Here is a 26,077-nt window from a genome sequence, read left to right as displayed (position 1 = left end):
GTTTTCAAGAATGACTAATTGGGAGCATAAACCTCACTTTGCCCTTGAATGGTTTGCAGTTTAGGAGACATGAATAACGGAAATGGAAGACCTACAAAGAAGGCATTGAAGCGTGCTTCAGCTTGATAATTTACTCACTTGGCTTGGGTTAGCTGCTAGTGTAGAGTTGCCCAGGAAAGAAGTGGTAGCTTAGGTCTATGGCTTGTTTTGAGATAGTGATTTGGGGGAATTTCAAAGGTTTACAGTCTTGGGATCTCTATCCTAGCATATCAAGTTAGACAGGAGCCCTAGGCTCATTTAGATTTGTTTGAATACCAGCACACGGATGGTACTAAGATTGACTCTCAGGAGCTACTCTTGGCTCTGCTCCCATATGCAGATAGTCATACTAGAGAGTCTGGTCTAGGAGCCATGGAGAGGTAGAGAACTACTTGGATCTAAGCAGTCCAAAAAAAGAAAAGAAAAGAAAAGAAAAAACCCCACATCAGTGCCTGACACCTCTTGCTTCTCAGTGCAGCCAGCCAGAACAAAGCAGTGTGGTGATGTCAAACTCTACCTGGGCATCGAGCTGAAAGGCACACAGCTCTGTAACCCCACTCGTTCTGTTGACGTGGCGGCAGTTTGACTTGCCAAGTCAAATTTCTTGTACTCTGTACAAGTCAGAATGGCCAACCTTATCACTGGTAACTGACTCTAAAGAGGGGCTCAGGAACGGAGAGCACAAGTTTGGTCTTTATCAGATGCTTTTGAAGCCGCTTCGCAGCACATCCCTGTGATTGCTAACACCATTATGAAGATTGACAGTTTCATCAAGAAAGCAAAGAAGAAAATCTGCAGACAATAAATAGAGGCAGTGCTGGGCCCTGCTCTGGTTACCCTCAATAGCGCTTGCAGGGCTCTGAGCTGGGAGCTGGAGGGGGGAGGGAGCTTTTTTCCTCAAAAGACCCAGGCCTTTTATACTGAGCACAGAGATTTCGGTCTTTTGTGGCCATTTGCTTGCACTAATAGGTGACTTTAAGACTTGCTGAGAAGAAAGCTCTGGAGAGCGTACAGAGAGACACACTTGGTGGTGGTGTGAGTTTTCTTTCTTTGCGTGAAGAAGGTGGCCTAAGAACCAGCCCCCAGTGTGGTCCAGCAATTCTTCTACCTCTCAAGTTGAAATGTCTGCCACAGAGTCTGCAAATATTGTAGTAAAGAAACCGAATCAGTGAAGCTCAAGTGTCAAAGTCAAGAATGAATTCTAATGACACAGAATGTCTGTTTTATTGCAGTTAACATAAAGCTAATAACGGATCCCCAGCTTCCCATGTAGGAGATGCTCGCCCACATGTGTGGGTAAAGGCTGCAAGGCCAGTGGTGTCAGTGATTCAGCACAAACCCTTCAGCACCCCTGGAAAACCAGTTTATAGTAAAGACTATGCCCTCAGCAACCGTGGGGCGGGGGGAGGACAGCCTCTGAATAATCCTTGTTAGCAAAAGATAGCCCTCATTTACTCATGCTCCTTCCCTGAAGACCATGCCATAAATAGGATTCCGACCTCCATGGGACCATTCTTAAATCTTACTTCGTTGGAAACGTGTCCTTCTCAGAGGTTAAACTTTCCTGCTGGCCTCATAGAATCAGCACATTCTTCCATGGAACCAAAGGGTTAATTGCTTTCTTCAGGAAGACTTTTGCCGAACAAAGCAATTTTAGGTTAGTTTTGTGTAGTAGCCAGGGAAATGTACCGAGAGGGGTGGAATGTGTTTCTGTTGTACAGATAACCTACATACTGCTTCAAAAATGTGTGATTTCCAGCGTGTGCTAAAATAAGAAGTGGTTGTTTGATTTATCTCCCACAATGGTATGGCATTCTCCTCCTAAGTGGCATTTCATTCGCAAGCCAGGCACTGTAAATTTGAACTGAATATGTAAGTAAATATCCCTCAAGGAGACAGCCTACTGGCTGGCCTCACAGGAGAATACACCACTTTAAAACAATGGAAGATTTTGGATTTTGGAAAGCTACATTAGCATCCAAAAGGAAGCGAAGTATAGTTGCCAGCCAAGCAAGATGGGAGTTAGTCTGAGCTCTAATTATGGAGGGTCTCCTACAAATGAATAACATTTGCCCTCGAACAGCCAAACTTACACTCAATCTCTTGGAACTTTGCTTTGAACTTTTAATGTCTGGGCACCATTATGTGAGTGCTTTGGTAGCGTGGTACGTTATAGCTTTTACTATAGCATCTTTGTATGGCAGTGACAAAGACAGTGGCAGTGTTTTATCAAGTCCTAACAAGATTGCCTCTGCATAATTGTTAAAAGGCTGTCGATGCACTGATGTGGAACAGACAAGAAGCTTGAAAGAATAGAGAAAACCCATAATCGCAGAGAAACTTGTATTCTGATTTATTATTTATCACATCGTGGTTAAAACAATTTCCTACAGTTTTGTATATTTTTAATATTATTTTGACATTGAATTTTCGCCGAATGCGGAGGCAGATTTCAGAAACTTTTTAAAGCATTTATGTATGCAGGTAGTTAAGCAGGGGGAGGGAAATCCCATTTTTATTAAGATATAGAATGCATGTTTATCAAAATTCATCTCAGATTCCATTTAGAAATATAGACATCTTGGGTTTGAAAGAACTTACTGAGCTGCGAAGAATGACAGATATTACTGACAGAACAAAGTTATGAATGATAAAAGAACCCAGGAGATGCTTATACTCATAGGGCTATAAATTAACTAGTAGAAGAAAAAGTGCTGTTTGCTGATTGGCATAGAGCAAGTATTAAGCCAGTCCATGCAGAAGATAACACAGAGTGTCCATCTCTGCTTCGTGGGGGTAGAACTTAGCCTCCTCTGTGGCCCATGTGGCTGCTGGCCTGGGAGCCCACCATCCCTCTGGGCTTCCACCATCAGACATAACACAGAGACAAAGCAGTAAAAGAGGCCACAGGCAGAGAAGCAATATAGCAAGTCCTACAGAGAGCCCAGCTGGGAAAGTCAAGCTAGTCTAGAAAAATTGGGAGTTGTAAATGTTAGTTTATGGTCCAAAAATGTTACATTTTGCTGCTCTGGGCAGCATCTGTCAAAGTCACTCTATAGTTGCCTAATATGAAGACATAGCTAGCTAATGTCACCTTTATTTTAAGAACAGTAACCGACTCCCTGGGATGACGGGTGCAGCACCACCCTTTTGCCAGTCCTGCTGCGATGCCCACAGCGCACTGCATGGAAATGGGTAACGGCTGCCCCTTCCACATCTGCATCTCTCTTCCTTACCACATGGTTCTCAGCTTCAGGGGGGCCTGAGAATCACCTGCCTTTTTATAAGTCAGATTGCCAGTCCAGCACTGATAGTAGATTGAGAAGGAAGTCTGAGAATTTGCATTTCTGATCAATTTCCTCATGATTTAAGGCTGTGATCCAGGGATGATCATCTGGGGAGCTAGTTGAGAGATATTCATACCAGGAGTCAATTTTATTGATTCACAAATGACCTCCAAGAAAAGACCTGGACTTTACAACCAAAAAGATTAGTAAATGAATTTGTGTGTGTGTGTGTTTTCGTGTACACATGTATATATACATGCATATAAACACAAATTATATAGATATTACATATATATAAAGTATAGATGTAGATTACATGTATTTTTAGTTCATTATCTTCCATATGCCATTTTTTTATTAATTCAAGGAACTACTGGTTCCAAATCTATCTCCATAAGAATTTTGTAGTTAGGAGTAGTGATTATACATTCAGTACAGATAGGACTCTTTAGAAATGAGGAATGAACGCAGAAGCATTTGAGAATATAAGAAATAGCCTGGTGTGATGCTCAGGCCTGTAATCTTATATACTGAGACATGGAAATCAGGAGATGGTGGTTCAAGGCCAGCCTGGGCAAAAAATTCTTGAGATGCCATCTCAGTAAGTGGCTAGGCACAGTGGCAAATTCATGACACCCTCAGAGACAGGAAAGCACAACAGGAGAATTGAAACCCAGGTTGTCTGGGGCACTAAGTGAGTCCCTACCTTGAAAATAACCAATGAAAAAAAGGGGGTGAATGCCTAGCTCAAGTGGTTGAGCATCTACCTAGCAATACAAGACCATGATTTCAAGTTCCATACTACCCACCTTCCCCCTCAAAAAAAAGACACTGAAAGCATTTTTCTTGTGGATAGAAACCTGGGTATTGAAAAGCAGGAGACTAAAGGAAATGCAACAGCAATAATGTCCTAGCCAAGGTGGGGTCAGATTTGTACAACCTTGTCTTCCAGATGAATACCAGAGACATGGAGTTTTAGCCAGGTGCTGTTCTAGGCACTGGAGAAAGTCATGAATAAAACCTGTGGTTTTCTTCTCTTAGAGATTTGATTCACATTTTTTTCTCTCATTTGAAAAGAATATTATGAAAATTTCTTTTTCATAATTGTATTGAATGAAGAAATTTTCATAATGGTATAGAATTCTTAAAACTGGGAGGATAGTAGGATTCCTTGGTTTAACAAAAGAGCAGAACAGTATTCTGATAAAAGTATATCCAGGAACAGAAGGGAGTGTGGAAGGTTGGAGGGTATCTATTATATTTTCTTTCAAGAGCAAACACACTCTAAGGAATACTTGACTTTTCACTACTAGCATAATGGTTTTCATGTATACCTGTCCTTCCAAAGAGACAGATAAAAATCACGATTCACCTCAGTTTGGTAACTTGGATCAAGCAATAGGCTTGGGATCAAGCAATAGGCTTGTCTTCCATATTCCCACCCATACTAGCATACCCTTGTTTTTAATTGGAGATTAGGTCAGAAAGAGGTTCACATTATCATCTAATGGCTGGTGTTCATTGAGCTCCTGTCAGGTCATTGTCTCATTTAGTCTCCATATCCGGCTTCTGCAGTAGTTCTGAATATTTCCCTTTTTATACCTGACAAAAATGGAGACTTAGATTAAAGAACTTACTCAAGGTCATAAACTGACTCAAGATGAAACAGTGCTGGATTCCATATCTACCTGATTTCTACAGCCGGAGCTCACATCATTACCACAGATACTGTTGTACAGGAATATTCGTGGTGTTCATGGAGAAACTAGGTCTCTGAAACCTTCATTTTACAGAAATGAAGGATTTTCTGTGGTCTTGAGATAGGGTCCACCTGTCCTTGGTCACTACAATAGATGACAGAGATGGAAGTGACTATTTTAGAACTGAATGTGCTATCCATTAGCCCATGGAAAGGAAACATTTTTTTTTAATGTTTGTTTTTTCTAATTGTGTGTGTTAAGTAAAGTGATTGGACAAACAGTCTTCTCTTGCCTGGTAATCTGCTATAAATCAACCTTCAGATGTTAATAAAACAAGTCAAGACTGACAAAGGAAGTTCCATTTGTATTTTAAACTCCCAATTCATCAGGGTCTCCTCCTTCTGATCTTCTATGAGAGTGTCCTTGGTCTTAATGTAGCTGGAAGATAAAACGCAGATAAAAGAGCCATTGTCTCAGAAGAGCATTAATAAAAAATGAATGTTGATCCTAATTGAGTAGTATTTAAACATAAGGGGTGGAAGCAATGGTCTGCAGGGAGCGTGTGAGTCTGTTAGAATTTGACTTTCTATCTCATCTTCCCCTCTTATTCCAATGTCCTCGCCACCTAGCTGCCTTAGAAGAATGTAAACACTCATGCTGGAATTCAGAAAGATAAAGAGAGAACACTGTTGCAGATTCCTACCTCTATAGGTATTGTTGTTATTTTGAAACAATATACTGTTCCTCTCTGTCTTTTCCTGAAAATCTTTACGTGTTCAATTGATGCTTACATTTGTCTCTAATAACTTACTTTTCCATTCCCCTTGCTTTTATGCTGTTGGATATAACAAGAACTCCCAGTGGCCAAAGGTGAAACAATTTGAATAATGATACCAGTAATGATAGTATTGGATTATAAACCAGAGAAAATAAATATCCATGAGTCCATTCTGATGTTCGTAAATTGTTGAAGAATTAAATAAGTGGGAGAAAAGGAAAACCTGTTTCTCAGAAGAATTTCTACTAAAGAAGTGAGAAATAAGAAAATTACCACTTGAATTCCATAGTAGTAATTGCTACAGGCAAAGTACACCAGTGAATGACATAATTAATGAGCGAAAATTTTAAATGGAGACAGGATAGCTGCATAACACAACTACTTCCCCCAGAAGATGTATTCTGCTGGTTCTAACATATGCATATATTCACTATCTTTGATACTTTTCCCTCTAGAGAAGGAACTTAATCACCCTGGCTGTGATGTAGGCTGGACTTTTGGAACTCCAATTTGAAGCAACAGTCTAAAAGAGAAAAAGTAGTAATTCTTCAGTACACATCACTTCAATCAAATGATCAAGGTTAACATCACAGAAACGAATACACCGATAATACAGTGTACCTGGTATCAGGTACTCCATGATACGATGCAAAGAGAGAGAGGCACATAACCTTTTTGGTATTTGTCCCCTAAATCTATAATCCCAATCTAATCATGAGAAAACATCAAACAAACCCAAATTGAGGGACATTCTACAAAACGGCTGGCTGGTATTCTTCACGCTGTCAAAGTGGCGCAGTGAGATTAAACCAGTGTTGACCTCTTCGCTTTGACAGATATTAAGAAACATATTCACATTAGAGAAAAGTAGATATAGGGTTTGTGACCGTTTTCTGTGCCATCTTTGTAAGTTAAGTCTCTTAAGAATTTGAAAATGTTAGAGCCAAATAAATAACAAAAGAACCCTTCCAAGGACATAGGGAAACATAGGAAAGGAAAGATATCCTGCAAGTAATCCTCTTCCATTCATTCATTTTGTGTTTATTGGTTCATCCGTTTCATTTGCTTAGCCCACATTTCTTGCCAGACTCTATATGGAATGTGGAGGTTATGGTGGTGCATGTGCTTCTGTGCAGAGCTTGGTACAGGGTCTGGTTTGAAGGAGACACTTGGTCGTCATTTGCTTTTGTTAGTGCCACTGTGTGTGATGTGGTGGGGGAGAGCATGTGGAGGTTTGAAGGAGGGCTGGAATAGCACAAGTGAGGTACTTCTGGAAGCATGAGGAGAGGCATGTAGCCCAGCTGTGGGAGAACTGATCCCTGTCATCCTTTGTTATTTGAGGAAGCCCTTTGTTTAATCCTTCAAAGTACATTCAGTGTTTTCAATGGAAAGGACATACTTAAATTTTAAACTTAGTTACATCCTCTTATTTCCCCAGTACCTTCAAAGTAAGCATAATATGCACATATTTTATGAGTGTATCAGATCCTAGGAAGTGCTTTCCAATGAAGTTAGAGATCCTTTTGCCTGCACACATGACATGCACACACATCACACATAAATATCACACATGTCACATACACAACATATACATGTCATACATACACATATCAATACATACATCACACATACAGTAGGTAATTATAAAGTATATAGATACTGCTAAAATAGTGAATAATAAATTCTTATTAGGGAATATGAATATTTGATATTTTCTAAATAGACTGACATCAGAACAAGTATTTATATAAAAGTATTTTCATTGCAGCACTTTCAGAAATAATCTAAATATGTTATAAAAGAAAGAGATGGTGAAATGACTTCTGATATATATATATATATATATATATATAGTGTTCCATAATGCATTCATTAAAATATGGAGTGCAGATATAAGTACATATACCCACATGTACGTGTGCATGCCAAATGTGAGGAGGACAGAGAATCTTCTAAAACATTGGTAATTATCCCAGAGTTATAGTAGGTAGGATTTTTATACTTTATCTTTTTACTTTTTCTACCATCAGTATACATGACTCCTAGTATTCCTTTTTTTTTTTTTTTTTTGGTCATGGGCTTGAGCTCTGGGCCTGGGCATTGTCCCTGACCTCTTCAGCTCAAGACGAGCACTCTACCACTTGAGCCACAGTGCCAATTCTGGTTTTCTGGTGGTTAATTGGAGATAAGAGTCTCACAGACTTTGCTGCATGGACTGGCTCGAATCCGCAATCCTCTGATCTCAGCCTCCTGAGTAGCTAGGCATGAGCCACTGGCACCCAGCTTAGTATTCATTTTTGAGGGGTATTCTTTAAAGTAGTGGTTTAGAGTTCTCAGGATTTTTAATGCATGGGTTATATAACAAATGGCTTTATTTAAAATGAGAGTCTTAGCCAATTATGATCAAGTGCACATGCATGTGTGTGTGTGTACGCACACTCACAAGAACACACACACACCTATAATCTCAGCACTTGGGATACTGGGGAAGATGGTTATTATTTTGAGGCCAACCTGGGCTACATAGTGAGTTTGACGCCAACCTGTACAACATGGTGAGACCTATTTCAATAAAAAAGAGAGAAGAAAAATCAAACATATATATGTGTGTGTATATATGTGTGTATGTATATATATACACATACATATAACATACCTACATACATACATGGAAAGAGACAGGGCTTGTTCTAGAGCATAGGAAAACTAACCTAAGTTGTCTTTATATTAACTTTTAATGTATTGAGATTTGAACTCAGATCTCTTGCTAACTATCCCCTCAGCCCTTTTTAGCTTTTTAGATATTTTTTCCACATAGGCTCTGTTTTTGCTCAGTCCAACCTTTGGACCATGATTCTTCTATCTATGTCTTCCAGTTAGCTAAGATTATAAGCCTCTGTCACTGTGCCTAGCTTATTGGTTAAGATAAGGGTCCCACTAACGTTTGCCTGGGTGGTGGGGAGAAGGCAGGTGGACAGGAGACTAGCTTGAAACCATGATCCTCCTACTCTCTGCCTCCCTAGTCGCTGAGCCACCACCTAGTTTAAATTGATTTTTATGTGCTAGTTCACAGTATGCTTTTAAATATTGTCTGATGGTTTCATATTGGGGGAAGGAATCATATCCATATAGTTGTACCCTCATGACATTAAACCTGCCACAATATTTCCTCTCTAGCTGCTTGCAAATCTCAAACGTTAATAAAGCATTTGGTCTGTGTAGCAAGTGAGTGAATGTGACATTGACTTTTGATAAATTCCAAAAAGTTCCTTGTAGTGCATGGCATTTGGAAATCTTTTCCTTAAAATTGATTATGAAACGGTCGATAAGCACAGGCCCTTATAACATGGCCCTAATTTGATCCCATTGTACTCATCATTATTCAGAAAACATGGACCTGGTCTAGGCCACTGAGCACAAAGACAGAGGCCCAGTGGCCTCCCAGGGACATGCTAGGTGACAACCAGGAAGGGAAACCCAGTTGGTAGACTGCTGAGCCCTGCCCGCCCTGTCTGTCTGAGCACATAGGTCTTTAAAGGCTGCTGAGACTACATCAGCCAGGTTAGTTCATGCCGTCCATTAGAGCAAGAGAACCGCCATCTTGGAAATGCATGAGATGAAGGATGAGCAAATTATAAAACCATTCTTGCTTTTCATCTACAATTCCCCCCAAACTAGGCCTCTTCCTGCTTGGAAGATGAAGAAAACAAAATGTAGAAATGAACCTACCACAATGCCTTAGATTTACTTAGCATTTGTCTTGAAAAAACTCAGATAGTATGCTGATCATGTAATATCTTCTGATCAAAGTAGAGCAATAGCCCCTTGGCCTCGGGCCCCAGTGGCCTAAACCAGGCTCCCCAGGGATGGTGTCAGACACCAGGCCTGTTCTGTGGCTGGAAAGTTCAGACACTTGAGATTCAGCAGAGCTGGGTTCTGGGGTAGGGTCAAGAAACAAAACTGGTGACACAGTACTTCTTGGAGTTCTTTGACCGCTCACAGGCCTTTCACTGAACCTTGTTTACCATGCTTTTCTTGTGGTTTGTGACAGATAAGAACTGTATTGATTCCTAGCATCTGCTGGCAGTAACCTTTGAAAGGGCAGGCGATGCATCACCACAGAATTTTATCTATCAATATCGGAGTAATAGAAAGACAGGGATGACATCTAATCACAACACTGCTGGCAGATCATAAATCTGAGCTGATATGGTAGTAGTCATGGGCAGTAGGAAAATAAGGACTAACGGATTAACATTCAGATGAAGTCACAGGGACATTTATGGGGACACAATCTGGCCATAAGAGAAGTCCTGATGGAAGAGATCAGCATCATAGAGGCCCAGAAAAGTTAAGTCATTTGCTCTTGTTTGTACAGTTTGTAAGTGTAGACCCCACACTTAGCCTCAGGCTCTTCCTCTGTAAAACTGACAGGGTAATGCTTCTGGAGGGATTCGGTAAGATGGCGAGTGCCAGTTCTCAAAGCGTGGTCCTATATCAGAAGCATCAGCATCGCTTGGTAACTCATTAGAAGTAGACATTATTGGACCCCCGCCCCACACTTTTGAAATCAGAAATGCAGGGATTGGGGCCCAGTCAACAAGCCTTCCAGATGATTCTGATGCAACAATAGAAAAATTTGATCATATAGATGTGTGTACAACAACCAAAATGGTGCCCAGCTCATAGCCAAGGTTCAAAGAAGCATTGAATTTGGTGTTCTTGTTACTTGGTTCACTACTTACAGTAATTTATTCTCTGAAAAAATCCTTCATTCCTCATACTTTTTTTTTTCGGATTCACAAGGGAATTAAAAATATTGGGTGAGTTAGTGGGAAAAGCAAATGTTTCCAACAGGTAAGCAATGGCAGAAGTAAACATACTTAATTCCTGGGCTTTCCTGGCTCACAGACTGAAGGAAACAGCATTCTAAAGGTTAAGTTTCTGATGTGTGCTTTGGATGTATTTAGTGCTTTTGACATGTCAGGAAGCTTCCAGCCTGGACAGTGAATAGTGCTACAATTTAATAACATAAATGGAGTCTGTCTGATTCTGCAAAGAAACAGCTTTTCCTTGGGGCCCAGAATATATAGTCCCTTCTGCAGTTACACTCACGGTATTTTTAATCATTTCATGTTTTTATTATAGCCCAAGTACAAGGTGCTACAAAGAGTCCCTGGTGATGGCAGTCACTCAAAAATTGACAAATCTAAAAAGTGAATAGAACAGCAAGTAGCCCATTAGGGGTTTTCTTTTTGCTTTTTTCTTTATTTAAAAAGAAAGTTTAAAAAAAAACAGAAAGAAAAAAAAGCTACCATATAATGTTGGAAGGGTTGATTTTGGCATCTTATACATGAAAAGTAGTAGCAATAAAGTTCCTCAATTGTTGCTGCTTTCGCTGCAGAAATTATGGCTGAGGCACAACTGTGGGGTTTAACTGTGTTGCCATGAAGTACGTAATTCATGCTCTAAATGTGACAAGCATGACTGCCCATAAACCTAACGACTTTTTTAAGAGACCAAAATTCAGAGCATTATTCTTTCTAAAACTGCACTTTAGTAACCTAGCAAAAAGGAGAGAGAAGACAGAGAAAAAAAAAAGCCAAACTGTTCGAAGATCTGTTCCTGCTGCAGTAAAGGCATCTGGGCTTGCCAGTGGTTAAAGAGAAGGGAAAAATAAAGAAGCTGAAATCATTCACATAAGAACAAATTGTCAGAAAAATGAAGTGTGAGCCAGTTGCAGTTGCCATATGTTAAGAAACAGCAAGATCAGACACTAGAACACTGCAGTGACCATTTTGCTGCTCCTCCAATTAAGTGTTTTAGGAATCCTAGGCAGGACTTGGAGTTCTAGATACATCAAGTTTCCGCAGAGTAGGAAAGACCTTATCATATTGGAGCTTCTCACTCTTAGGTGAATTCTTCACTTTCAGGGCAAATGGTTTCTCCTGGCAGCAGCTGCTCAGATGCCATTAGCCAGGCCCAGTCACTCCAGAAGCTGAGAGCAAGCCAGAGAGGTCCAGCTTGATCCATGGATGTTCATTAAGAGGTGGTGGGAAAAGTGAAACCATTGTTTACATCCCCCCCACCCCCAGGGCATTCTGTAAGGCTCCTTCCAAGCCTGATTGTGTCTGCCTCTCTTAAACTTCTGTTTATGCCGTTACCTATGTTTTTGCAGCCGATTTTACCTACCAGTCAGAAGGAAAAGGCTTGCTGAAATCGGTAGGGTAGCTTTTATTATTTTTTTCTCTTCCCTCCATAATCATACAGTTGAATTTCATCGCTGTTGCTACAGACCTTGGCAATCTCTTTTTAGTTTTCATTTTGGACCGCTTGCTTTATTTCTCGATATGTTGTTTCTGCCATCGCTGGTGTGTAACGCTCACAAACACAAAATATACATTAAAACCAAAATAAGCAAAAATTTAACTAGAGTACTACAGTGTGATATGACAAACCTCACTAAGTATAAGACAGCACTAGCTAGAAGTAGTTGGTTTTGCAGCGAAATGTAGAACACTATTTGCTTTGGTCATAGACAGCTAGCAACTTGGGGAGAGTTTTTTTTATTTGGGTAATGGTTGTGCTATAGAACTTGAGGAAGAATACTGGATTTTCATTCCTGCTTACTTTATGAATGGCCCACACCAGTTTATCTTCATGTAGACTTGGGTTTGTAAGCATATTTCTTCCTGGGAATGATCTCACTGGGTGAAGATGGTCTACATCTCCCATGGCTTCCTAACATGGTCACTTATTTTCTGTGACACAATCATCTGCTCTTTCTAAGGTGTGCCTGGTAAAGCCAGTAGTCTCATACTTATTATCTTAATAACTCTTTATAAAGAAGAGATGAGAGCCAGTGGAGTCTAAGCCTGTTACAATGCGGATTCTGACTTCATAGATCTCACGTGAGTTTGAGATTCATTTTAGCAATTTCCCAAAGCCTGTCAAAACCTATTGGTCAAAAACAGGTTGGGAGTGGGAGGAAAGCCAGAATTCCAAATGATTGTACAAGTAAGTGCTACTAAAAGATATAAATACAAATAGCCTGCCTCTGTAGGGAGCAAGCAATTGAAGTGGAGGGAATGTACCTGTCCTTCATTCTCCGACTTCTTTGCAACTTGAGTTCTTCGTTGGCCCCTCCTTAGAAGGCCACTAAACAGGAACTGTGATTGAGTCGAGATGACTAAGGAACTCTGAGTTCCCTTTTTACTGAGTTAATAAATGACTGATGCCAAAGCCCACGTGCCTCACCTCCAAGTATTCTTAACTCTTCCTCGTTCTTTTCCTTGGGCTTGAGTCTGCTCCCCCCATTCCCGCACCTGGCTCTTATCAGCTCCTGAGTACTACTCTACTTTGGCTGAAGTCTCTTAACTGATCTTCCTGCCTCCAGCCCCCCACTTCCTCTCGACACAGAATGTATCTTTCAAAATACCCTGTGATTATATCACTCCCAGGATTACAATCACTTAATGCTCCCTATTAATTACAAGATAAAGTGTAAATTCCCTAAGCCAGTAATACGCTGTCCTTCAGTCTGTCCCTAATGACCTCTGTCCCCCTTCAGGGCACATTCTAAACATGCCCTGATCCTTTCACAAGCTCCTTTCTTACCCTCTCTAAACTCCATACCTTACCCCTGCAGGTAACCTATGACTTTCAAACATTATCATATTGTACTGCAATATGTGTATGTGTATATGGGGGGGGGTGGGGGAGAGCATCTCTCTTACAGTATTAGGAACTTCTTGAAGTACTGCAGGCACAAAAGTGGAGTCTATTGGTTTTTTTGTGTGGTCTTTTTTTTCCCCCAAGACCTTTGTGAAAAACCTTAGAGACATGGAAAAGAAAATTATCAGCTGCAGAATAAAATATACAATTGGAAATCATTTCAAGGGTCAGTTTATGAAAAACTTCTATCTAAAATTTGTTTGATGTGGTACATGGGTACATCTTAACATGTTTTGATGTTTGAGGTTTCTCTAAAAAAACGACAGTGCCTAGGACCCCATAAGGTCCTAAGGGAATCTTTCATTTAATTTCAGTACATTTAGTGAACACTTGCTGTACCAAATGACCCAAATGCCTTGGGGACATGAAGAAGAATAAGCTACTGCTAAAAATAGTTTAAATAATAGGATTAAAAAATTAAATTTTTATTTGGAGATATACACAGAGGAATAAAATAGGAACTAAAAATAATTGAGATAATATTAAGTAATTTGGCAGGGCACACTGCTCATGTTAAGCCTCCTGCTGTGTAAATATATGGATTTGGCTCAAAGCACCAGAAAATAAGTCTACCAAGGAAGGTGTTTATACCCATTTTATGTTCAAGAAACCTGAGGGTTAGAGAGTTTAACCAGCCCAAGGTCTAAACAACTGATGACGGATTTGAAATTGAACCCAGATCAAAACAAATGAAGGAAATGGTCTTCTGGACAGGTGATCACAGAGAAATCAGTATGATCATGACTGAGACAGAGAAGCATACAATTCACTGTCGTGTCAGAAGTCAAGAAACCCGGGGAGTTATCAGAGCGTGGTGGAGAAAACTAGTGGCTTTGAGCTCTACCTCCAGGGCCAGCAGGGATTCCTTTCATGGTCACTTTCTCTTCTTTTATAAATAGATTAGTAATAGCTAGGTTTGATCAAGTAATAAAATAAGAAATGAATGTCAATATCAAAGCAGTGTCAGTCACCAATTACGTATTGATTTGCTTCCTACATCCAAGGGTATATTTTTACTTAAGAATATCTATTAGTGTCAGAGTATAATTGTCAAACTAAATCAAATATTACTATTAAAATTTCGTCTGTGCGCTTTTCTTTCTTCCAGTGTCAAATGAAGGGGGGAAATTACACCCCCACATGCCACAGGGGCACAGCATTTAGTAAAGGTTAGCTTCCTGGAGACCTCAGTCATCCTAGGCACACCCTGAAACTCATTAGTAAGCAGGAGAGGTCCCAGCACCCGGTAGCTTTCTCAGAGCTCTTGCACTTAGTAATAACAGGAAGAATTATCTGAGGAGTGACAACCAGCAGTGGAGGGAAGAGCAGAAGACACATACAAGCCTAAGAGCCAAATATTAGTATGGATTTCAGTAGCTCATGCAGTCCTTTCTGTATTGAAGAACAGGACAAAGTGTGGGAGTTAGCCAGCCTTGTGCAATTTTTGTTTCATTTCTTTTAGTTTTCATTGTGTCATTGAGAGACTGGAGATTCAATTACAAGGAAAGCTGCCTTGTGCAGATACCCCTGAGGATGCTTGGCATCTGACATGTGGATAGTTGAGGTTTTTCAAGGAAGATCACATTACCACCCTAACTCTAGTCACTCTCCTACGGTCACTCTCTGACCTAATTATGGGCTTGTACAGAAAGGGAGAAACCCAGAACATCAAGACCAAGTCCAAATGTCCACTCCTCTGCCAACATTGGCCATTTTAGAGGAGGAAGGTCCTGGTAACCTAGGCGGAGGCCACATAGATGGTGATGATGACCACAAAGAAATTGGAGATTATGGTCCTTTATCTAGCAATTTTGGAACTTAAGAAAGACTGTCATATCCAAGTGTCCTAATAATCCGGTAGGACTGTTACCATTTAGCCATTTTACAAGTGAGGGTTTTAATACTCCAAGAAGCTTAGAACTACAGCAAAACTTCCTGTTCTCCTAGGCTGACAGTCTTCCTCATTTCTCCTTTGCTGCCCCCATACTAGTGAAAAACAAGTCCTAAGTAATGTCCTTATCACTTATCTCTAATTTCAATGATGATTAATCAGCAGCCCACACTTGGATGATTCTAATCAAGTTATTTGTATAATGGCACCAATTTAGATACTTACTGTGCAGATCTGACTGTCACAGACTGCGTGAGAGTAGAATCTGGAATCTCCTTGGGCCACTGACTTCTCTCTCCGAGCAATTGCTTCATCAAACTCTGGTTTAACAATTCTTCCTAACACTTGTATGTTTCTTCCCAGACTTAGCTGGGACTAGCAACTCAAGAGCACAAAGGTTAAAAATAAAACATCACTCGCTTTATGATCTACAGCAGATACAGTGAAAAACTCACCAATCAAGGCCTTAGTCACGGAACCCAATTTTACAGCTGAGAAATTGTTGTTTCATATAATAGTTCAAAGCTACTTGGCTTCCTGGTAGGTGATGCAGGTTGAGTGTTGTGGCATTATTCAGCATAATGATTATCGTGGATCTACAGCTGTTTCTTGAACAAACCATATTATGCACACTCAGAATACTCTCTAGAATAAGAATATGAAACAGCTATCCCCTTCCATTTCTCTGTTTTCGGTTTCTCTTGTAGTGTCAGTAGAGGCTGACATTCACTCGGGGTCCATATCTGATGTATTCCAACTGATATCCTTACTTGCTTGTCCTGTCGGCTCTAAGCTTTAAATTTGGAAGGTTTTCAATGACTCTTGTTGGCAGGAAAAATGAACAAAGAGATGTAGAGAGAGACTGCCTATTACAGCCAAATTTCAGTCACATAGACTGTCAGTACTAATGAATGCCCTTGAAACAGGTACTGTAAATGCCTAAAGTTGGAGTTGAGCTGGCTTTCGATTATGAATCATTCTACAGAACAGACATCTCCCCTCTAAATACTTAAAAAAAAAACATAGATTTGGGCTCTGCTTGTAGAGCTAATTTTATCTGTGTCACATATTAGAACATGCTGATGGTTAATAGGTGTGCTATTTGGCCTTCAGTTCCTTTCTGTGCTGAGAGTGTTACTTTGATTTTATTCCTGAGTCATAAATGAGATACTGTAGGTTCTTCCATTCGTTTTCCTTTGTTCGTTTAGCATCATAAAGTTTAATGTCTTTTCAGTTACCTCAATAATATAGTATAATTGTTAATAACACTAGATCTAGAGTCAACCAGACCTAGATTCAATTGATGTGTCCTACCACTCATTTAATGTATCCAAGTCTTTGTCAATCCAAGTTTCTTTGTCAATGGGATAATAATCTAACCATAGTACACATGTTATGAGGTTTAAATAAGAAAGTATAAAAAAAAAGAAGATAGCATATTGTACCTACACTTTAAAAATGAGTTATAGTTTTCATACAGATGATTTAACTATCCTTCCTCCACGTAATGATGGGAATTTCTTAATATTAAAAATTAAGAAAAATCAATGCTTCGTAGAAGAATTTGTTTTTTTTTTTGCCTCCAGACATGAAAAAGAACAGCTACTTTCTTTGTCATGCATATATATTAATTACTAATTAACATATTATATAATGTATATTCCATTATATAATCATTAATATATAAAATGTAATTAATAACAAATAATATTAGTTAATTATAAAAATTAATAATTAATAGTTGATAATAATTAATAGTAACCTTGTGGTTTTAACTCATTTGCTAAAAATGTTAATCTTTCAAAACCCTAGAGGCAAAAATGAAGAGGGGAAAAATTCACCTTTTTAGTGAGTTGAAAATGACCCAAGTTGAATCAGAGTATATAAGGAAAAATGCCCAAACACAAGATATAAGGGAAATATACACTCCCTCTTCATTGGAATTCTAGGGAAATTCAGTGTAAAGAACGGAAGGAAAATTAGTCAGGCAAAGTGTCATGAACAGTGCATATTACAGTGGGCATACAATTTAGGAGAATGGGAAGGATCAGTGAAGCAGAGTTGGCCAACACTATGCCTTGAAATCCTAAATCTTTTTATTTGGTCAAGAAAAGGAAACATGTTTTGTTACAGAGTGAGACTTAAGCACAGAGGCTGCTACAAGCTATTAAGTTGCTTGGTCCCTAAATTCTCGGATAAAAGGGCAGTCCAAGGTCCCTTAAATCTTTGTAGAAACAGTAAAATCGCTTTATTTGTGCCTTTATGTATGAGTTTCAAGAATTTGAATATGGATTTTGAGCTTTGGTCTTGTAAGTAAATCTTGTGTTTTCATTGTGAAGAGGATGAGGTTGTAGAGATGTAGATAGTTCTGGTATGTGGATTAAAACAATCAGTTGGTTCCTATCATTTCAGGCTTCAACACCTTTTGGGGGAGTACGCACACCACCTCATCAGAGAGTTTATGCTTCTTCAGTTATCACTTGCTATCTCCACAATTCATCCTGTGTAGAATGTGGTTTTCTTCGCCAGTATCCAGGCTCCAGGACAGCAGGATTTTGTACAACTAGCTTTCTCTCTGTAATGCAGCCGCTGAATATGTCCCACAGACTGTAATAGCAGGTTACCAGTTCATTAGCCGTGTGGTTGGTGTAGATCAACAGTTGACCATTATTTTGTTGCAATTCCATTTTGTCACAAAAGAAATCTAATGTATTTTGAAATACTGGAACAGCACCTAGACATGAATGGTACTGAAACAGCTCAGCCTAAAATATTCTTTTCTTCTTCTTTTGCCATAAACAAGCATCACAGAATCAAATCCATTGAGGGAAAACAACAACAACAACAACAACAACAACAAAAACTTGGTTTGCCAACACAATTAGTTTTATAAGAAGCCTCTGTTTTCAGATTGCTCTTCTCCGAAGTCCAAGTTGGATGACTGCGGTTATTTTTTAATTAATATGTTTAAGAGTCCCCTTTCTCCCAAGAGCATCTAAGAAGATTTGGCAGGTTTAAAATGACTCTCCACAAGGTGACTTCAATGTCATCTCATAAGCAAATGAAGCTTTTTCCACTTCTGGGCTCTATGTGGTTTGGTTTTGGTTTTTCCTTTTAATTTTCATAAAGCTTGTTTACAAGAGAGTTTTTCTTCAAGGTTAGGTGATATTCTCTAAATAAAGATATAATGCTACCTTGTTGGTGAGCAAAAAAGGCCATGCACCCCATCCAGCCATGAAAGGGAGTGAGAGGAGAAAACAAAACAAAACGAAAAGTCCGCAGTTTTCATCTTTTCAGTATGAAGAGCATAAGGATTCAATAGTCGCTATTATCTTTTATGGTTTATTTTTATATTCCTGTTTCTCCTTAGCTCTTAGCTTCTTCGATAAGTGAATTTCAATGGAAAAGCTAATTTAGATGTTGAGGTTTAGTGGGTGGGTATCACTCCACATAAACTTTCTATAGGGTGGATTACACCTCTTCTTTTACAGGATCTGGCAATTCAGATCTTAAGCCTCATAATTGCTTGGCCCTTTTAGTGGTGCAGGCCCTGATTAAAAAGTCTTATCGAGCTTAGAGTCTTTCAGAGGGAAAGGAAGTGAATGTGATGGTTGAAATTGAAATAGCACAGGCACATACGCCATAACTACATCCTTTTGTCTCACCCTTCATTGGAAGGGGTTTTCATACATCCAATCAATGTTTCCTATATGTAAATACAGGCTGGACTGTGCTTGAACCTTAGTTCTTCAGCCTTAATGCTACAAGCCAATAGTCACAATATAAAAATAGCTGGCTGCTTATTTGTCTTTTTAGTTAAGGCGCCAGTCACCTTTGGTTTGACTTGGTCTAAGGGATCCTTTTCTTGGGCGAGAAAAGCAAAAATAACTTTTCTTACAGCTGAGATTAAAGAACTCCATGGGGAACAAGAAAAACTTTACATAATTCCTTACAATAACTTTCTTCCTATTTTAAACCCAGACTACTTTCCAGTTCATAAGGTCAGGATGAAATTATCAAGAATCTATTCACTATGGAAGATTTTTCCGCCTTAGATCTATCAAAAACCCAATGTAAGGACTATGAAGGAGAAGTCTTGCTGTGCTATTTCATAGCTGTTTCTCCCTCAAGAAACTTCAAAATGTAAGGGCTACTGGAAGAAATGGGGATGGCAGGACTGGGCCTTTTGTGTCACTTGGTATGGTTGATGCTCAGTTAGACCCTGAGCTGAATGCATTGTGGTCAGCCACCACCTCACACATCAGTATTCTTGGCTGTGCTCCCTTCATGTGCATTTTGGAGTTAAAGGTGAAATTCCATCTTTAACCCCCTTGTGGCTGTCTGAACAGTGATTAATGAACTAGATGTGATTCCCTGCAGACCTTTCAAGGGGTGGATGAAGGATGAAATCTCAGGCTTTTTTCTTTTCTTTTCTTTTTTTAAACTGGGCTTTTTGCTTAATACAGCTTTTAAAATTAATGTCCTTTTTTGAATGCCAAGAAAACAAAGGGAATCTCTCAAAAGTGTACGCAACTTGACACAATAGGCCTTAATTGGTGTCAAGGAGATGTTAGGATGAATGGGAAAATGCCCATTTAGCTGATAAGACTGAAAAGTGGGACCTTGTTATGAGCTGTCATCTCAACGTGTATTTAAACTATAGCAAAACTGAAACATATTTGCCATATAGATCATAATGACTCCAAAGGAGCCATTATACTCTATTATGTAATTACATAATCAAAGCATGCATAGCAATCAGCTTTTGAGATTCAATGGTAATCAGACATACCTATACTATGTGTTTAAGCTAAAATAGAGAACGTTAATTTGCCATTAGTCAACTAAACAGGAATGTGTATACAGAATATTCATGAATAGCTTAATGTGTCAGATGATATTTTTTGTTTTGTATTCAGGGGAAATCAACAATTTTAATTGAAGAAAAACTAGCACTAAGGGAGATTACTCCTTAACTTGCTGTTCAAGATTTGCCTTACCTTTTACTGATTATTAAAGAAGATTAAATTAAATTCAGTATTCTTTTTCTTCCTCTACTCTCAGGTTGGCAATAGTAATTATATTGCAGGACATTGTCATGGGATCTTGTCTGTCTACATGCCACAGGACAGACAGTGTTTTAAATGTTACTTCAAACAGAGCTTTCCAAAAAACAACCAAAATAAAAAATAAAACCCCTTGAACGTATATTGCTGTTGTAATTAGAAACAGATCAATTTATGTTATTTAGAAATAGCCATGAATAGAAATACCTTGATGATCTATTCTGCACTCTTGGCTCAGTCTCCCGCTTGCCATGTCATTTTAGGTATTTCTCCTTCCAGGTCCTGGCTGTCTTATCTAAATTACTTTTTAAGATAAAACAGCCAGTTCTAGGTTCTTTTCACTTCTTTGGATTTTTGCAACCAAAGGGGTTAATTTAAAAAACAAAACAAAACTAGGTGACACAAATGTTTGGGTCAATATCATATGTTCTTTTCCACCCCATTACTTAGGATTGGTTTAGCTCATTCTATCTCCAAGTTTGTGATCTGTTTGGTTCAGATTGTTTTGACCATAAAAAGGAGACAGACCTGAGCACAGACAATCAACATTTCGATTTTACTGTTTGGGACAGCAAGACATAGATGAGGGTCAAAAAGGTTAACAGAAGCTTTGTAAACAACAGGCAGATTGATTGCTTTTGATTTTAAATAAATATTCAAGTATTCATGAAGGTTGAAAATAGTATGCCTCTCTGAGAAATAAAGAATTGTATTTGTGTTGAAGAGGGCTTACCCTTTGCCTTCATCCACCATGGACGGACCTCCTCTTTTAGACACAAGTTCTTCTGTCTCTCCTCAGTACACTGGCTGACTAAAAATGTTTCTATAATATTTAAACAGGACTGAATTCTTTTATCAAAAGCTTTTGTGGCTTGAACTCCAAATAATTTAGTTTCAAATTACTTTTACTGTAATTCTTATTAATTCAAATAGGTTTCTGATTTGATATAAAACTCTAAATGCAGGGAACAGTTTAATGAATTGAAAGATAGGATTGAGTCTTTCAAAGGAAATACACAAAATATGCTGGCAATAATTGCTTAGATAGAAATCAAATCTTAATGGCTTTGTTAGTGATTTGTAGGGCACACTATGTTTACGTTGACTTGGGAACCTATGTATTTAGAAGCTTTTCCCCCCACCTTTGGGTTTCAATAGAATTTTAATTTTCAGTTCCTTTCTTTGGAAGATACTCACCTCTGTACGAGCTGACTTGCAGAAAGGTTAACAGAAATGGTGGTGATGCTTTTATTTGGAAAGTGGTCTTCCAAGCTGAGCACCTCTCAGGCAGGGTTGTAAAACCCAACAGAAGGGAGTACGGGCTATGAGCCAAGGGAGCCATATTACCAGTGGAAAATAAGGGGCAGGCACTTTACTTCTTTGCAAACTTTAACCCTGGATACCTCTTACAGCATCAGAATGAACAGACCAGATTCTTTCATCAGGGTGGAATTTCAGAAATGAAAGGGGGAGTTTCGGAGCGTTCCCATTGGTCATCAGTAGGATGCTTTTCTTCTTTTAACCATCTGTCTTTTGGGTTGGAGTCCTTGTTTAGACAGTGACTGTGCTGATCATGTGTTTGGATTCCCCGCCCCCCATCAAGCCCCCGGATATGATTTTGCTGTTGAAGAAGCAGGTCAGGACTTCATTTGCTCATTCTGTGGGCAAACTGTCTTCCCAGTATCATGACATGGGTGCTCCTGGTGTCTTTAAGAGTTTACATAGTTGCCATAGCATAGACTGAGTTCTGTTTTAACTATGACTTGCCCTTTTATTATGGACTTGACTGGAGAGACTCCCCTGGTGTAAATGAAGTGCTTTATTTATTAACAGCCAGGCAGTGGGGGCGAGAGCTCTCTTTGCTGGCAAGTGCCCGCCATGCACTGGTAATAAAGACTTTCTCTGGGGGCAGAGTGTGCTGAGCACTGAAAGGAGGAGGCAGTAGTAAACAAGGTGTTTTACATTCAGGACAGTCTCTCTCTCGTCTTGAAGTGCGTAATTGTGTTCTGGATACATTATGGAAATAAAAAAAAATCAGAAGTTGCTCATAGGGAAATAACCCTCTTTAAAACCAAGTAAATATCCAAGGCAGAGCCAATAGAGCCTTGGCAACCAGTCCTGGTGCTGGCTGGTAAAAAGTACAAGCTGTATGGGCAGGAGAAGTTGACAGAACTGGGTTCAAACACCAGCTCAGCCACTTAGCTAAATTGCATGAGGCAGCTTACAGAAATCTGAGTCTCGCACTTTTAATCTTTAAAGTGGGGATATTGAAAACTCCAGGAGTTTGAAAGGGAAAGTGTATAAAACACCAGCACAATGCCCAGAATTGGATAATGTTTGTTCTGTGCTCTGTGGAAAAGAATGAGATTTCCAGTTCCTGCATTAAAATTTGCCCTATCTCCTCCTCCTGTAGAAAGGGCATATTGCTGACTAAATAGACGCCAGAAGATGTTCATTTTCTTTGTACAAGACCATCCAAATGGAATTTATGATATATGTTTAGGAAAGAATTGATGAACTATGGTAGTTGAAGGTTAATTAACAAGGTATCAAAATAAATTTTACTTTTCTTGGGATCATAAGCTTTCTGTTCATTGTGGTGGATGTGCTAGAAACTTCTAGCTTAACCCAGGAAACTTGCTCTCCAATGTCAGAGTTTTAGTTTTAGAAACTGGGGAAAATTGCAAGTTACAAGGAATATACTCCCTATAACATAACAGCTGCTGGTACAAATTAAAGTCCAGTTTATTATGTCCCATAAGCCTCACCAATATATACCAATTAGCAGTCCAAAAAATGTCTATACATGCCAGATGACATGTTCCATCCTTAAAATAAATCACCTTGCTAAGAACAGCCTATGTAATGGCTACACTGTATTGTTCCTGTTTGAATTTTTTTGGGGGGAGGGGGTGTCTGGAATGTGCTATTTCTGCCTTGACAGTACATCAGCTTAATTGAGTCTTAGAAAATCAGAAAGGTTTGTTAAAATGGATTCTTTAAAGGAAACACCAAAGTTGCCTATTTCTATCCTGCTACACATCAAATTGTGTTTTATAAGGACCTAATTGTCGTGATATCTATTTCAAGGGGAAATTTATCAAGTCACAGTGCACCCTTCTGTTTGGAAGAAATATATGAGGATGTGAGCAGAAATTATTTTTACATAAAGGCTTCAGGCAGTTAGGAGTACTGACATACATACCATATTTTCATCACTGTCATTCACTTCCTTTGCCTCAAATAAATAGGTCATTATTATCCCATCGCAGCCATCTTATGGCGCCTTACTGTGTGGAGCTGTGTGTAATATAACTGCCATCCAGCTGACCCATATAATTTATTGATGATTTTTACAAAATGACATCCTTGGGCCACTACCATCAGCCGAAGCACTTTGATATCTTTCAGCAAAAGTATATTTCATTCTCACTTAGACGTTTTTAGGGTTGGTATTTTAGCCATGATGCCACAGCCAGGAACTGGCAGTTCATGAGACACTGCATTGTAGATTGGCCTTAATAACTTCAAAGAATAATATAGCATTGTTGACTATTTCCACCATGGATTTGTGGAGCGCAGCAAAAGCAAAAATGTGGTAGATGGTAAAAGTTTAACTGAATGATTTGCTCAGTAATAACACATTCTGGTCTTCTAATAATAATTATAATGAATAACTAGGAATGTTTTAGCCTTCATTTAAAAATAAAAACAAAAGAAAAAACAAGCCTTTGATTCTCTTTTATTGCCTTCATTGCTTAAAACACAAAATTATGGTCAGCTCCTCCCTGTTACCATCTTCTGTGTAAATGCTTTATAGCCTTAATAGGACCGTAGTATGGTCTGCTCCGAATATACTAGCCTTAGGATTTCAAATAAGGAGCTAAAATTAAAGTCTATAGTTATTTCCACAGGAACTATTCTATTAGAGTATAAATTGAATTGGAAGGGGCTTTTAAGTCCCAAGAGCTTGAAGATAGCAGTTAGGCCTGTGAGGCCTTGTTTTATGTTGTAGGGATTAATGCCTTGACACCAGGCAGCCTTTGCACAGGTACCTCTTGTAAATTGAAGATTCTTATTTGTGTTGCTAATACACTTTGTTCAGGTGGAAGAAATTCTTCCCTTAACCCAGTAAGCTTCTCTTTGGTATTCTAGTCTCCTGAAGGCAAGTCCCAAGACTTCCGGCAGTCACACAGTCCAATTCTACACTTTTAACTTTTCCTTAATTTTCTTACTAAATTGGGTTACCCTGAGACTGTAAGGTGGTGTCCTTTTCCTGTACACACTTTTGCCAGGGCCAGCAAGTCCATTGTTGGCAAGTTCACTTGATTGGCAGGAGCTCTCTTATTATTCTTTTCTGAAAGCTGGGGAATAAACTGCCTGTCCAGCTGGGTTCTGAATTCTGTGTTTGTCACTGTAATCCACTAACGAAAGAATCTGAGCAGCCTTTCTTCTTCCTTTTTTTCTGATCACTTTTTCTATTTGTTATTTCCCTGTTACACTTCTCAGCCCATTAAGCTTCTGCTGTCTGATCAAGCCAGGGAAATCCCCACCACACTGCAAGCCCCACAGGCCGCCTTCACACCAGGGTTAATTCCTTGGATCATAGAGCTCAAGGTCGAGTTTCATTTTGGTTTGTTCCACAAGCACCGAGAATTTTTTTTATGTATCTGTGACTCTAATATTTTTTTTCCCTTATCCTTCTAGTTTCCTCTCTTCTAATCCTCTGCCAGAGGCTGGTCTATTTCTAGGTAGATTTGGCTTCAAGCCATCTTTGACACCTCTCCTCATACTTTCCCACTGCGGCCTGACAGAGACAGGATCTTCAGTGAAAACATGATAGCCAGTGGAAATCCTCCATTTATTGCAGTTGCCCCTCTGCGAAATCTTTATGCTCTCATTTTTTTTTTCAGATTAGGATTTATCTTTGATCTTTGTTTCTTCATGTGACAACACTTTCTTGAGGAGTGAATAAGTCACCCTGAGTTTATACATACCAGCTACACACCTATTCTTTTGGAGCAGGAGCCATGAATATACATTTTTCTTTTCTACATACTACTCCCCACACACAGTGGCTTAGTGACTGTTTGGATTCTAGAAAAATGGTGATGACGATGATGACGACAAAGACGATGACGATGACAGCAGCAACTCCCATTTCTATAGTTTTATGAGAAGCTGAACATATCCTGAGAGGTAGCCTTTTTTTTCCCCTTGGCTTGGCTTAGTTTGGCTTTTTCTTCTCAAGGCTGCAGTTCTTATCAGATGAAGCATAGCTGCACTTCCAGTTTTTTGCTAGTTAATTGGAGGTAAGAGTCTCATGGACTTTTCTGCCCAACTTGGCTTCAATCCATGATCCTTAGAGCTCAGCCTTCTGAGTACCTAGAAATTACAGGCATGAGCTACCAGCACCCAGCTGAGATAATTCTTAATTTCTGCCTCCATGTTGCAAGTGGGGAAGTAAATCAGAGACTATAACTCAGTTTTCTGAGATCACTCTGGTTAAAATCAGTTAGGCCTTCCCACTTCCTGACTACCCATCACATCTACCACATGTACTACAGGTTTTGTTCTGCAAG

General features: G+C 39.2%; 1 protein-coding gene across 2 annotated transcripts in view; it reads left to right on the top strand.

Moving 5' to 3' along the window:
* Cadm1 (cell adhesion molecule 1) overlaps positions 1-26,077 on the top strand; it is a 315,013-nt gene that overhangs the window by 223,829 nt on the left and 65,107 nt on the right. The window lies entirely within an intron of this gene.

This window comes from Dipodomys ordii, unplaced genomic scaffold (genome assembly GCF_000151885.1).
Source record: "Dipodomys ordii isolate 6190 unplaced genomic scaffold, Dord_2.0 Scaffold10, whole genome shotgun sequence".
NCBI classification, from domain to species: domain Eukaryota; kingdom Metazoa; phylum Chordata; class Mammalia; order Rodentia; family Heteromyidae; genus Dipodomys; species Dipodomys ordii.
This window is presented reverse-complemented; position numbering and strand designations above follow the sequence as displayed.